We start from the raw sequence: 12,846 nt of genomic DNA on the forward strand, positions 1-12,846 counted from the left end.
AGAGAGAGAGAGATGCTTCACTGGCTTTGCTTCTCTAGAGAACCTAGCCTAAGACAAGTGCTAAACTATACAGACAAAGTTCGTGCTCACATGGAAACAAACTTACATTTTAACGAGGGTGGGATGGAGGAGGTTTGGGAGACAGAAAATTAATGTGCATGATAATTTTATATAGTAGTAAACGCTATGAAGAAAACACAGTAGGATGATGTGACAGTAACGGAGGCAGGGGTGATACGATTTAGATGGGTGCAGAGAAGGTCCCCCTGAGGAAGTGACACTTGAGTCTAGGCTTTGTAAAGAGGAAGCCAGCTTTGTGAAGCTCTGGAGTCAGTGCAATCCAGGCAGAGGGAACAGCAAGAGCAATGGTACTTAGGTAAGAATAAGCTTGAAATACTCTAAGAACAGAGAAAAGAACAGCATGGGTGGAATGTAGGCAACAGGGGGGTAGGTGATGTCAGATGAAGTGAAAGAGGCAGCTGTGCAGGATCTTGGAAGGCATGGTAAGGAGTCTGCATCATAGTCTGCATTCGAAGGTGAGTTATTCAGGTTGGCAGTTGGATCTCCTGTGTGTTTGAAGCTCAGTGAAGAAATCAGGAATAGAAATACTTAAGTACATATACTATTTTTGGCCCAGCTCTATGCTAGACAATTCATACATTCATTCATTCAACTGACACTCTTCTAGACAATTTCCACAGAAAAATAAACCCAACCTGGCTCCTCTTTATGACCTGTAGCCTTCAGAAATTCTTGAATACTTCCAGATCATAAACTATACTAACAGAATGAAGTCCATTTGTGCTGTGAGAAGAAATACTGATTTGTATTTAAATTCCTCATATTATTTCCATCCTAGCTACAACCTAGAGTTTAAAAGTTTCTAACCTCTTTTTCATACTTACTTACATGTGTGCATGGTCATGTCCACTTCACAGGATTTTTGTGAGGATGAAATGAAAATTGGATGTGCAGTGCTTGACACATCGTTCAGGTGGAGGAGAAGGCAGAGGGAAGGACAAGGCAGAGGCAAGGACAAGGCAGATGTCCAAAAAAGGAACAAATGTTCACCTTCTACCTGCGGGCCCTGGACTCAGCTCTGAGCTCAAACCCAGTGAGTGTGGGAATGGAGTCCGGGGTGGGGGTGCAGTGAGTAGGGGAATGAGAGGGTGTGGGAATGGAGTGGATAGAGGAATAGAGGTTAATGTGGGATAGAGTGGGTTTGGGAGTGGGGGTAGGTGTGGGGATGGAGTGAGTGTGACAGTGGAGGTGAGTGGGGGATGGTGTATGTGCAGGGCTGAGGTTGGTGTGGGGATGAAGTATGTGTAGGGTGGAGATTGGTGTAGGGATGGAATATGTGTGGGGTGGAGGTTGATGTGGGGATGGAGTGGGTGTGGTAGTTGACGTGAGTGTGAGTTCTCTTGGCCTCACCCCTTCCCAGGCTGACTTGGACTGCCCACACAAAACTCAGCTATCAGCTGAGAGTCATGGTATAACTGGTAAATGCCACATAAGACCCAGATCCACTGGTTGTTCTATTGCCAGTAGACTCACACCCTAGCCATGATCAGGACACACTATCTGCAGATCTTGTCCATCCACAGTGCTGTCCATTTGAGCCTGCAAGCGTGAAGAGTGGAATTTCACAGCCCCCTAGAATGGGCACCTGGTCTGGAACTGCCATCAAAGAGCGCTGCAAGGGCTAACTCATGGTGTAGCTGTGGAGGGTAGAACCTCTCCAGCAAAGAATCAATCAAACAAAAACATAGATTCACTGAGTCTTTGCCTTGAGCTTGAGCTTGTCCTTTATCTTATCTATGCACCCTCCATTCCTTATTGTGTGGTTGATATTGCTGCCCTCCTCACCAAGCCCTCCATCAGACTAATGCATGTGTTCTGGCACTTCAGCTTTAACACCTGCCTGGCTGATCCAGCCACATTGGGCTAGTCCTTGGTTAGGCCCCCTGCTTTGATGCTTGTTGTTTTCTGTGTTCATGCGCAACCTTGACACACCATGCTGGGACTAAGTGACAACATAGAGCTTTGTCACCAGCTAGGCTGGGTTTTATTGCTGGCTCAATCCCTCATCAGCTATGTGATCTTGGACACAGATTTCAAGGATTCTGTTTCTTCGTCTGTGCAATGAAGATAAGAATAACTGCATCACGGGGTTGTTGTCAAGAATAAATGAGTTAGTACAGCTGAAATGATAAGAACTGTACTAGTCATGTAGGCTCAAAATAAATAGTTTTTATTGCTGACTTGTTATCATCTGCCTTTTATAGTGCATTGTGACAGTGGTAGCATGACCTTTGCCCCGGCTGTGTTTAGTGAGCCCCCTGAAGATTTAAAGGGGCTCACCGATTTGGAAAAGTGACCCACGTGTTAAAGTAATCCATTTAACAGAATAACTACACTTCAGACCTAAAGCAATTCCTTCACACCAAAAAAAATTCTTCAGGAATTCTGCACTGTGGATTATGTGGACATACATTCTCCTGAGACAACTATAGCATGAACATTTTTAATTTTTTATTCAGTTCAAATCCACCAGCCACTCCTTGGAAACTCTATGGGGCAGTTGTACTCTGTCCCGTAGGGTGGCTATGAGTGAGAACCCACCTGATGGCACCGAACAACGACAGCAACAAGCAACTACTTTAGATGAGCTGTTGCCAGTGGGCTTTTCATATGTTATATTCCTGATAGTTCAAGATACCTGTGTTGATAAATTTTTCCCAAAGAAACATATTCTTTCCACGGGTCTTGTATTTGAGTCCTTTGTAGAGGCATTTTTAACTCTGCTATAAATATAGTTATTCAATTCCAGGTCACATACAAACTAGTGATTTAACTGAGACACTGAAACATTTGTTTTTCTTTCTGTCCCACGTGATTTGTTCTAAACTCGTTTCAGGAATAGGATGCCTGAGAGAGGATTCGGGGATTAAAATCACCCAAGGGCTCACTCGCGGGTTCCAGGAGGAGTGTGTATCTCTCTTCCCATGTAACTTGCTGTTGCCAATGGAATATGAGTAGAAATGACGAGTGTCACTTCTGGGCTGCCCTTGCCCAGTCACCTCTGAAACTTTGTGTTAAGCCAGTGGTGTCATAAAATTATGGCACCTCCATCTGCCTGGGTCCTTTAGTAATTATGCTAAGCAGAGGCCCCTGTCAACCTGGGGCGGACATGCAGTATGAGCGACAATAAAGGCTTATGGCTTTAGGCCCCTGAGATATTGGGATGACTCATTACAGTTGAATCAACCCTATCCTGACTAACACAGGTTCCAAGTAATAATATAAAAAAGTTACTACATCATTGAAAGTCTCCCTCCCTACCCCAGTACCTCCAACCCCCTTCCCTGATCGCCACCAAAAACAGTAGAAAAAATTGGGGGGGGAAAAAAAAACTCCTGTTGGGCATAATTCTAACATTGCTAGTTCTTTTGTTTGTTTCTGCAGCTCAGCTTTAGTGATGTACTGGAGCCTTTAATCTGACTATTTCGAGGTTTCGATCCTCCAAAATAACCTTGTTATTAGTGTACGTTAGCATCTGGAAGCATCTGTGTGTCCATCTGTGTGTCTTCATGGTGTTCCCATGTTGTTTGCACTTGACAGAGGTATTTGGGGCTGAAAAGTGATTTCCTTTATTTTTTTCAGGTTAGGGAGAAACCCACTCCTTGGTGAGCCAATTCTCTTTCTAATTTGAAATTACAAGCAAGACATGCCCCGAAGATGAGGGCGATGTGAGCAGTGGAGGTGGTCGGAACGCTACCTGTTTGCTGAGTCACTCTCAGGAAAGGCGAAGGAGATTGACACAAAGTGAGTGCCCGCACCTGCCAGGCGCTGAGCATGTTATTTAGAGTTGATGGTGCTGCGTGTTCCTGAATGCTCTTTTTTAGGGCACAAACCCCTCTATAAATCTATTGAATACCATGGTGCCTCTTTCTAGAACAGGCATCCACCCAAAAGTTTGCACTCAACTCTAAGAGGTTCACTGGACTCATGAAGCTCAGGTGACAAATGTCTGCACTAGAGAGATGTCATATTGTAACTTGACCCTACAAATACCAGTAAATTTCCATTAGTCCTTAAACTAGCCCAAGCCAGATTTAGCCCACCCCACACGTGCAGAAGGGCCAGGCTTGACCGATAATTAACCTCAACAGAGGGCACAGCAACAGGAGGAACAAATCAGAAGGAAAATCATCACTCGGACTGTATCCCTAGTGAGAGATCCGACAAGAATCACGTCACTTCCTGTTTCCTGACCGCCTTCTAGAATCTTCCCTCCCCAGTATGCCTGCCAGGCCGCCATCTTGCTGCCCAAATCACATATAAAGCCCTGCTTCCCTGTAGCTCAGGGAGTCGGATTTGAGGAACTTCCTCCTAGCTCCTTGCTCTGCGCATTGCAACAAAGTTACTTTCTCTTTGTCAAAGACCGGTGTCCAGATAATTGGCAAGTCTGAGCACGCCAGACAAGGACCCACCTTCTAGGGTTTGGTAACAATATGGCAGAGCAACATGACAGAAAGGAAGTCACACACACACACATAACACAAAAACAACAAACTTGTTGCTGTGGAGTCAATTCCAACTCACAGTGACCCCATGTACTATAGAGTAGAACTGTGCTCATAGGGTTTTTTTGGGCTCCCTAGGTGGCCCAAATGGTTTGCGCTGGACTGCTAACTAAAGGTTGGCAGTTTGAACTCACCCAGAGGTAGCTCAGAAGATAGGCCTGGCCATCTGCTTCCCTTAAGATTACAGCCAAGAAAAACTTACGAATCAATTCTACTCTAACACATAGAATCACCATGAGTCAGAATCGACTCCACAACAACTAACAACAACAACAATCTTTACAGAAGCAGATCACCAGGCTTTTCTTCCGCAGTGCTCCTGGGTGAGTTAGAACCATCAACCTTTCAGTTAGTAGTAACTGTTTGTGACACCCAGGGACCTAAAAGAAATCACACAGAATTTAAAAACTGGAGTTCAAGTCCTAGCATTGCCACCAACAAGCCAGGAATTTGAGCAAGTCGCTTGATACGTCTAAGTCCTCATTTCCTCTTATAGCAACAAATCTCTCCAGAGCCTATTCCACCCCACATTGAGTTAGGACAGGTGATGTACTGGGTGTCCGTCATCAGACAGCTCACAGGCCAGTCAGGGAGAGGGCAGATACACCAACAGAGAAGACAGGAAGCCCACTTCTCCACCCCCTTACCTACAGGGGCCTATCTACAGAAAATAGCACCTATGGCAATTAGTTCTAAGTTGCTGAACGTTCTCTCACACCTGGCAATAGAAACTGCAATGGCCAATAGAAACTACTCATTAGCGCCCCTCCTTACTCAAGTGACACCCAGGGCGTATGCCTTATCTGCCATCCCTTAGTTATGCCTCTGTATTACCTACACATTCTTCCTGGAGAGGATGAAGCAGATTCCAGGGACTGATTGGGCTCCATATGCCCAAGAGTGGGGCACTGCACTTTAAATGTTGCCTTAGGGAAGGTCAGCCTGATTCTTGCTGTTTTTCTGCCACTGAAGCTGTGAGCACAGCCTGTTCTGCTTGCTTCTCACACTGTGCTCTCCTGCCTCCTTTTGGCTGCTTTGAGAGAAAGGCAGAGCCTGCCAGGCTGGAGCTCAGCCTCTTGTTCCCTCCTTCCTCTTCCCCTCATAGGAATGAGCTCTTCTCTCAAAGTTCATTCCTGGTTGAGAGTCAGGCTTGGGTTAAGTTTGCGAGAGGAAGAGGCCCTGCTGACGTTTGCAGTCTATCAGAGCTGCCCAAAGATACAGTGGGCCTTGGGTTTCTCGTCCACTGGCCCTTATTTATAGATCTCCCTCCGGAAACTAGGGGTGAAAATACATACATACACACACACACACACACACACACACACACACACACACACGGGAAGAAGTCACAGATGCATCTAAATGTAGCAAAGGAATGAACGCCATGGATGGCAAGCAGTCACTAGAAGCCAGCAGAGACCCCCCACCCCCAGAAGGAATCAACTGGCCCAGACCCTGATTTAGACTTTTAACCTCCAAGATTGAGAGAAAATAAGTATCTGTTCTTTAAAGCCACTCCCTTGTGGTATTTCTGTTATGGCAGCACTAGGTAACTAAGACAAACTCCATGCTCTGGAGGCAGAGAGGAGGAAGCTGGCCCCCCTCTCAGCTGTGTGAAGGAGACAGGAAAGGAATTGTGCAGAGATGCTTTGCAGATTGTAAAGACAAAACTGAGATAGTGTTGACATACTCCAATGGTGACATCAGTCACCCCAATTTGTCTCATGGGGAATATGCCCTCTCAGATGTGTGCTCCCTCCCTCTTTCAACACTCCAGTGAGTCCGCCTCAGGCCGTACCCTCCCTCTGAGAGGACTGCTCTTCAATGGAAGGGAAGTGGATATCTGCCTTGTCCTAACAACATCTCCAAATATGCTCTCCAGGCCCTTTGAGGGTTGCTTCTCTTCTTTCTTTTCTTGTGGAAAATAAATTTCTGGGTCAGAAATTCTTCCAAATTTAAAGACGTTACTTGGAGAAGAACATCTCCTTTCTCTGTGAAGACTAAAATCAAACCTTAAAGAATCATGCTAATAGGTCAGCAGTGCTGGGTAACATTTGGAAACTTCTCAGGAGGAGTGGGTGGAAAAGGAGGGTTGGACTTAATCTGAAGTAAATTTTGCTCAAATAACATACAGTCTCTTTGAAGCAGTGTGTAACAACCACAAGTTTTCCTAACATTTTCCTCTCCTTCCTCATCTCCTCTCCTACTCAGATTCCACAGATAGTCAAGTCACGTGACGTTGGAAAAAGACTAATGATTACAAACGTAGATACAACTTCTCCCCAGTTGCCTGCAACCAGCCCAGCGAGTGCTTCCTGACTCTCACCAACTGGTCCACAGAGATACAGAAACACACCACCTCCTCCTCCTTGTTTCTGTTCATCATTGGAATGGCAGGTATGGATTCCCCAACATGAATCTCTCAGATCTGGGGACTTATCATTTACATGCTCTGTTTTCTCCTCTGTAAAGTTTCCTGTGCCCAGGGGAGGAGGAGCTGTTTGTTCGTGTGCCAGCTTGGAGAGCCAGGGCCTAGCTGCAAATAATTCTGCACTTGTGCAGGCTCTCAGATGCATTTATGTTGCGCCTCGAGCCTTCTAAGCTGAGTTTCCAATTTAGTCTGTTGCATAGCTAGCTTTTGCTCTTGGCAGAGGAAGCTTGAAGCTTGTGACCCAGCTAGGTGGTGTTGGATACAACCCAAATCTGATGGGACAGAGGGCTGAGAAGAAACAGCTTGATTTCTTCATCTCCTTCTGAAAAACCATCCTAAGGTCTTCCCCTATCCTTTGGAAATGACATAAAGAGACTAGAATTTACATCAGTGCAAGCTAGTCGTCCAGAAAGCAAAAAAAAAAAAAAAGCCATCTGCATATTGAGCATCTCTGGTGGCAGGGACAGAATTCAGTGACTATGAACATAACTGAGGAGGGCAAGAACTCCTTCATGTGAAAAGCAATTAGGGTCAGATGTCATCTGGGCTTAGGTAAGAATCTTATTACAAGCCCCAAACCTACCTTTATCATAGTAAACATAAACCCCCTCTCCCCCCACAAAAAAAAAACAAAACAAAACTCCTGTGTCCTCAAGTTGATTCCAACTCATAGCAACCCTACAGGACAGAGTAGAACCGCCCCATAGGGTTTCCAAGGAGCTGGTGAATTAGAACTGCCGACCTTTTGTTTAGCAGTGGCTCTCCTAACCATTATGCCGCCAGGGTTTCTATAGTAAGCATAGTATCCATTTATTCATTGATTCAACCAAAACTTTAGTATCTGCTGTGTGCCTCACAAATGGACCAATAAGCAACTTCATGATAAAAGGAGAAAAGATTCAAGTTGTCAAGGATTTCATTTTAATTGGATCCACAATCAACACCCATGGAAGCAGAAGTCAAGAAATCAAAGGATGCGTTGTATTAGGCAAAATCTGCTGCAAAAGACCTCATTAAAGTGTTAAAAAGCAAAGATGTCATCTTGAAGACTAAGGTGCGCCTTACCCAGACTATGGTGTTTTCAATCGCCTCATATGCATACGAAACCTGAACGATGAATAAGGAAGAGCAAAGAAGAATTGATGCCTTTGAACTGTAGTGTTGGTGAAGAATATGAATACACCATGGATTGCCGAAAGAACTAACAAATCTGTCTTGGAAGAAGTACAACCAGAATGCTCCTTAGAAGCAAGGATGGCGAGACTGTGTCTCACATACTTTGGACATGTTATCTGAAGGGATCAGTCCCTGGAGGAGGACATCATGCTTGGTAAAGCAGAGGATCAGCAAAAAAGAAGAAAACCCTCAAGGAGATGGATTGACACAGTGGCTGCAACAATGGGCTCAAGCACAACGATTGTGAGAACGGTGTAGGACCAGGCAAGTGTCGTGTTCTGTTGTACATAGGGTTGCTATGAATCGGAATCGACTTGACGGCACCTAACAGTAACAACTGTATATGTGCCAAACTGGAAATAGGATAGTGAATAAGAGATACTTCTTGTCCTCAAGAAATTCAGTCTTGTGGAAGATTTAGACAAGTGAATAGGAAACTACAATACAGAGTGCTGAAAAGTGAATGTTGGGCAATCAAAGAAAAGGACAGCAATTTTGAGTCACAGAAAACAATACAACTTTTTTCATAATTTAAAGAAATCTGAGGCAAAGAATCCACAGAAGGTCTACTGAAATGAAATACAGATCCATGAGGATAAGCGTATATCACTTTACAAATGTGATTCATAAGTATGTATTTTTAATGGATTATTATGTATGTATTTATTACGAGATTCACGAAAGCAATTAAACGATTTTAAAAAAACAATTAAGAAAGAAAGCAGATGCCAGGACAGGTTTTTGAGGTTGAGAGTTGCAGTGTGTTTTATACTAGTGATATCACCTCCCTTTTACTCAACACCGTTAACAATCCCATCTAATCCAGGCATCTTCCACCAAGGTTCTGTAATAACACGCTGTAGGCTTGTGCAGTGGAGTCACTAGGGGGTGGGGGGATGCCTACTGTCAGGGTGTGACACCGAAATGACCCTAGGGTCCATGGCAGCAGCAACAGCAGCGGTGGGTGGGCTGGTGCCATTGGGGGAGGGACCGTCAAAGCAGTGGCGTCACTAGGCTTCGTGTCACCCGTTAGCCAGTATGATAACTCGTCACGCAGCCCCCCACCCCCACCTGCCAGTCAGGGTGCGGGTGGCTAGGCCACCGCGCCCTCCATTGGGCGAAGAGCATGGTCTCCGCCTTGGCCAATGGGAGAAGGGAGGAGCTGCCAGATGCAAGCAGGGTGGGGCTATGAGGGGCGGGGCCGCTCTCTGTGCACAAGGGTGGAGGGAGCCAGGCCTCTCTGTCCATCACGGGCGTTCGCCAACTGGCTCCACCCATGGGGGGGCGGGATGACGACATGATGAGTTACCACGCTGGGTATCACAAAACTTAAGTGACGCCGCTGGGCTTATGTGGGAATTAGCAGAAGTGAAACTTAAATTTGGGAAAGACGACCGCTAAACGGAATTAGCCACATCCCCAATTGTTCTGGATGGTCATATCTTTGAGTCCTTGTTTGTCTTTTCGGCAATTGCCTGCAAGGCAAACCTCTTGCCCCTCTACCGCAAGGCACTGTTCAGGTACCCAGGTGCCTTGATTTTCAGTACTCCAACATGCCTGAAGTGAGGTTGCCAGAGCCTCCTCACTCTCTTTACCTAGGAGCAGGACATCCTTCCGCCATCCTAGTTTCCCAGTGTTTGCCCCAAGGCTGCCTGGTGGGCCCTGGTTAATGTTGGTTTACATAGTTTCTCAGACCAGAGCGCTGCTGCGATCTGAAAGCTGTCCTGGAATCCTTGTGCTCATCTGAATTTTTTTCTTTTTTTTTTAATTCATCGGGATTGTGGTCAAGCGTCTGTGTAGCTCTTTTAAGCATCTCTTAAACTTTTTACTGACAAAACACTTTGGCCTCCTTTCTATGAGCTTATCGTTAGAGTACTTCTGGGAGGCATATCAGTATAGTTCCTTATGCAACACAGAAATAACTGCCTCAGGACTTAGAGCTGGGTTACAGGCAGATGACTTCCTAAATGCTAATGTGGGGTATGAAAGTATAAAAGACTCAATTTTTTTCTCTTCAAGGGTTCAAATCTAGTTTGGGACACCAAATATTTATAAATTAAAAAAAAAAAAAACTGACTTGTAAAGAAAGGCATAATCTTCTCTGCTTCCACTGCCCGTTGTACATAAGACAGTCATAGCAATTTTCTTATTACATTGGAATGCTTTGCTCCTCTGTCTTCCTACCAAGGTAAGCTCTATGAAGTCAGAGCACTTTTCATCCACAGTGTCGGTCCTGGTGCCTGTCACTTGGTAGGTATTCTAGAAGTATTTGTTCAATGCTAAATTTGTTGAGTGCAAAAGTGCCTAAACCAATTTACTTACATTGACTGCTGTTGGCCAGAAATAGTTTTTACCCAGTTACTTAACTATTCAGAAGTTGGTTGCACATTGTTGATAAGAAACAGTATTATGTAAATATCATAAATTTAATGTAAACGAACATTTCCTCATTCTCCAGGAAGTATCACTTGAACACTCTGAAGAGTAACAGAATGTCAAGGGCAGTTCTATTCATCAACCATTAGGTGGTGTATATATTACATATGTAAATGTGCGTGTGTGTGTGTGTGTGTGTGTGTGTGTGTACATACTTTTATATGACCAGTAACCAGTTGCCATTGAGTTGACTCCAATTCATGGTGACCCCATGTGTGTCAGTGTAGAATTGTGTTCTATAGGGTTTGCAATGGATGATTTTTTGGAAGAAGATCGCCAGTCCTCTCTCTGAACTTCCAGTTAGCAGCCAAGCATTTTAACCATTTGCGCCACCCATAGACTCCATACTTATATATAAATATATGCATGTATCTATTCACATAATACACATTTATACGATTATGTACAATGTGATTTGAAGAAATACTAAGACAACCTCATAAAAATACCTCCCCCTAGACTTATTGCTTAAGGGACTTTGAGTTTCTGTTAAGGGTGATGAAAAAATTTGAAAACAGATAGTGGTGATTCTTGTATAACATTGTGGAACATTATTAATGTCACTATTTAACACATACAAATATTAAAATGACAAATGTTTTGTCACATACATATATTTTTAACACAATTAAAAAAAGAAAAAGAAACCTCCCTCTAGCCTATCTCTAATGCCAAGTTGCCACAATTGGCTCTCAGGAATGATTGAGAAAATACTCCCCTGGATCTGCTGGAGCCGGCTAGTCATGTACAGCAAGTGCCAATCATTAAATATCCAGGGATTTTGCAAACCTGTTCTTAAAAGATTGATAGCTTAAAATCAACCTTGATGGGAATATTCATATCAGGGAAATCAGAACATGCTATGAATCAGAGTTGTCCTTCCCCTAGAGCTGGTTTACTAGCACACTACATGCCACACCCCACAGTGCGATGAAAAAGAAGCCAAGATAGGGATAGAGTTGACAAGAGCACTAAGTTTGCTGTTGTTAGATACTACTGAGTCGGTCCCCAATTCATAAGGACCCCATGCACAATGGAATGAAAAACTGCCCAACCTATGATGGGTTGGGGATTGGGCCATTGTGATTCATAGCGTTTTCACTGGCTGATTTTCAGAAGCAGATCACCAGGCCTTTCTTCCTAGTCCATCTTAGTCTGGAAGCTCTGCTGAAACCTGTTCAGCATCGTAGTAACTTGCAAGCTTCCACAGATAGATGGGTGGTGGCTGCACATGAGGTGTGTTGTCTGGGAATCAAACTCAGGTCTCCAGCCTGGGTGTCCCACATGGAAGGTGAGAATTCTACCACTGAACAACCTATGCCTCATACAGAGGAAGTACTGATAGTTACGTCCGCATCCCAGTAGGCGTGGAGGGCCAAAGGGTGACTGTGTGTTTATACTGGGGGGAGGGGTCTTATGAGGAAAAGAGGGCTGAGATAATGCTTCAGGACATGGGTGCTCAGAAGCACAGATAACATCTTGGGAAAAAGATGGCAGGAACGAAGAGATGCTGGAGTTCAGTACAAAGCAGGGATCCCCATCCTGGATTCCAGGTCTTAATGTTAATGGTTGACAGTGATCCTGGCCATTTAGAAGACTCAGGGAGAATAGGGCTGAGAGGCTTAGCTATGTGGGCAGCTGAGAGGGATCACAGACATTCTGGCATTAATTCCCCATCCGCTCTGGCTGCTGGGCAAGAACCACTGGTATCATGCCAGGCTGGGCTCTTGGCAGAAAGTGTGTAGGGTCGTCAAAACATGTACGTCAGAGTTTGACAAAATCACATTCAGATTCTAGCTCTGCCATCAATAAGCTTGGTAATGTCACTTAACCTCTCTCAGGCTTTCTTCCTCATTTCTAAAATTTCTACCTCAGCTTGTTGGGGGCATTGAATGATGGAAAACACTCAATACAGCACCTGCCACACAGAAAGAAAGTAATATACCCCAACTCTTCTTAAGAGTTATTATTGCAGGGAGAAGCAAGACATCTGAAGATGGCTGGATTCTTACTGTAAACAGCTTGGATGGGTCTAGGCCTGCCCAGGCATAAAATTTCAGGAGACATTTTATACTTATTAACATTCAAAGAAAAGATTGAAGTTGTCAAGGATTTTGTTTTACTTGGATCTATGGTCAACACCCATGGAAGTAGCAGTCAAGAAATCAAAAGAGGCATTGTACTGGGCAAATCTGCTGCAGAAGACCTCTTTAAAGT

The 12,846-nt window shown here is 44.5% G+C and overlaps 1 long non-coding RNA gene across 1 annotated transcript; it reads left to right on the top strand.

Annotated features, from left to right (window-relative positions):
* Window positions 1-1,023: 1,023 nt before the first annotated feature.
* LOC111819908 (uncharacterized) lies at window positions 1,024-6,932 on the top strand. The gene is made up of 3 exons (XR_002823464.1): window positions 1,024-1,114; window positions 3,664-3,825; window positions 6,798-6,932. It is a non-coding gene; the product is annotated as an uncharacterized LOC111819908 (long non-coding RNA).
* Window positions 6,933-12,846: the final 5,914 nt, after the last annotated feature.

Source organism: Trichechus manatus, unplaced genomic scaffold, assembly GCF_000243295.1.
Source record: "Trichechus manatus latirostris isolate Lorelei unplaced genomic scaffold, TriManLat1.0 scaffold00021, whole genome shotgun sequence".
NCBI classification, from domain to species: Eukaryota; Metazoa; Chordata; class Mammalia; order Sirenia; family Trichechidae; genus Trichechus; species Trichechus manatus.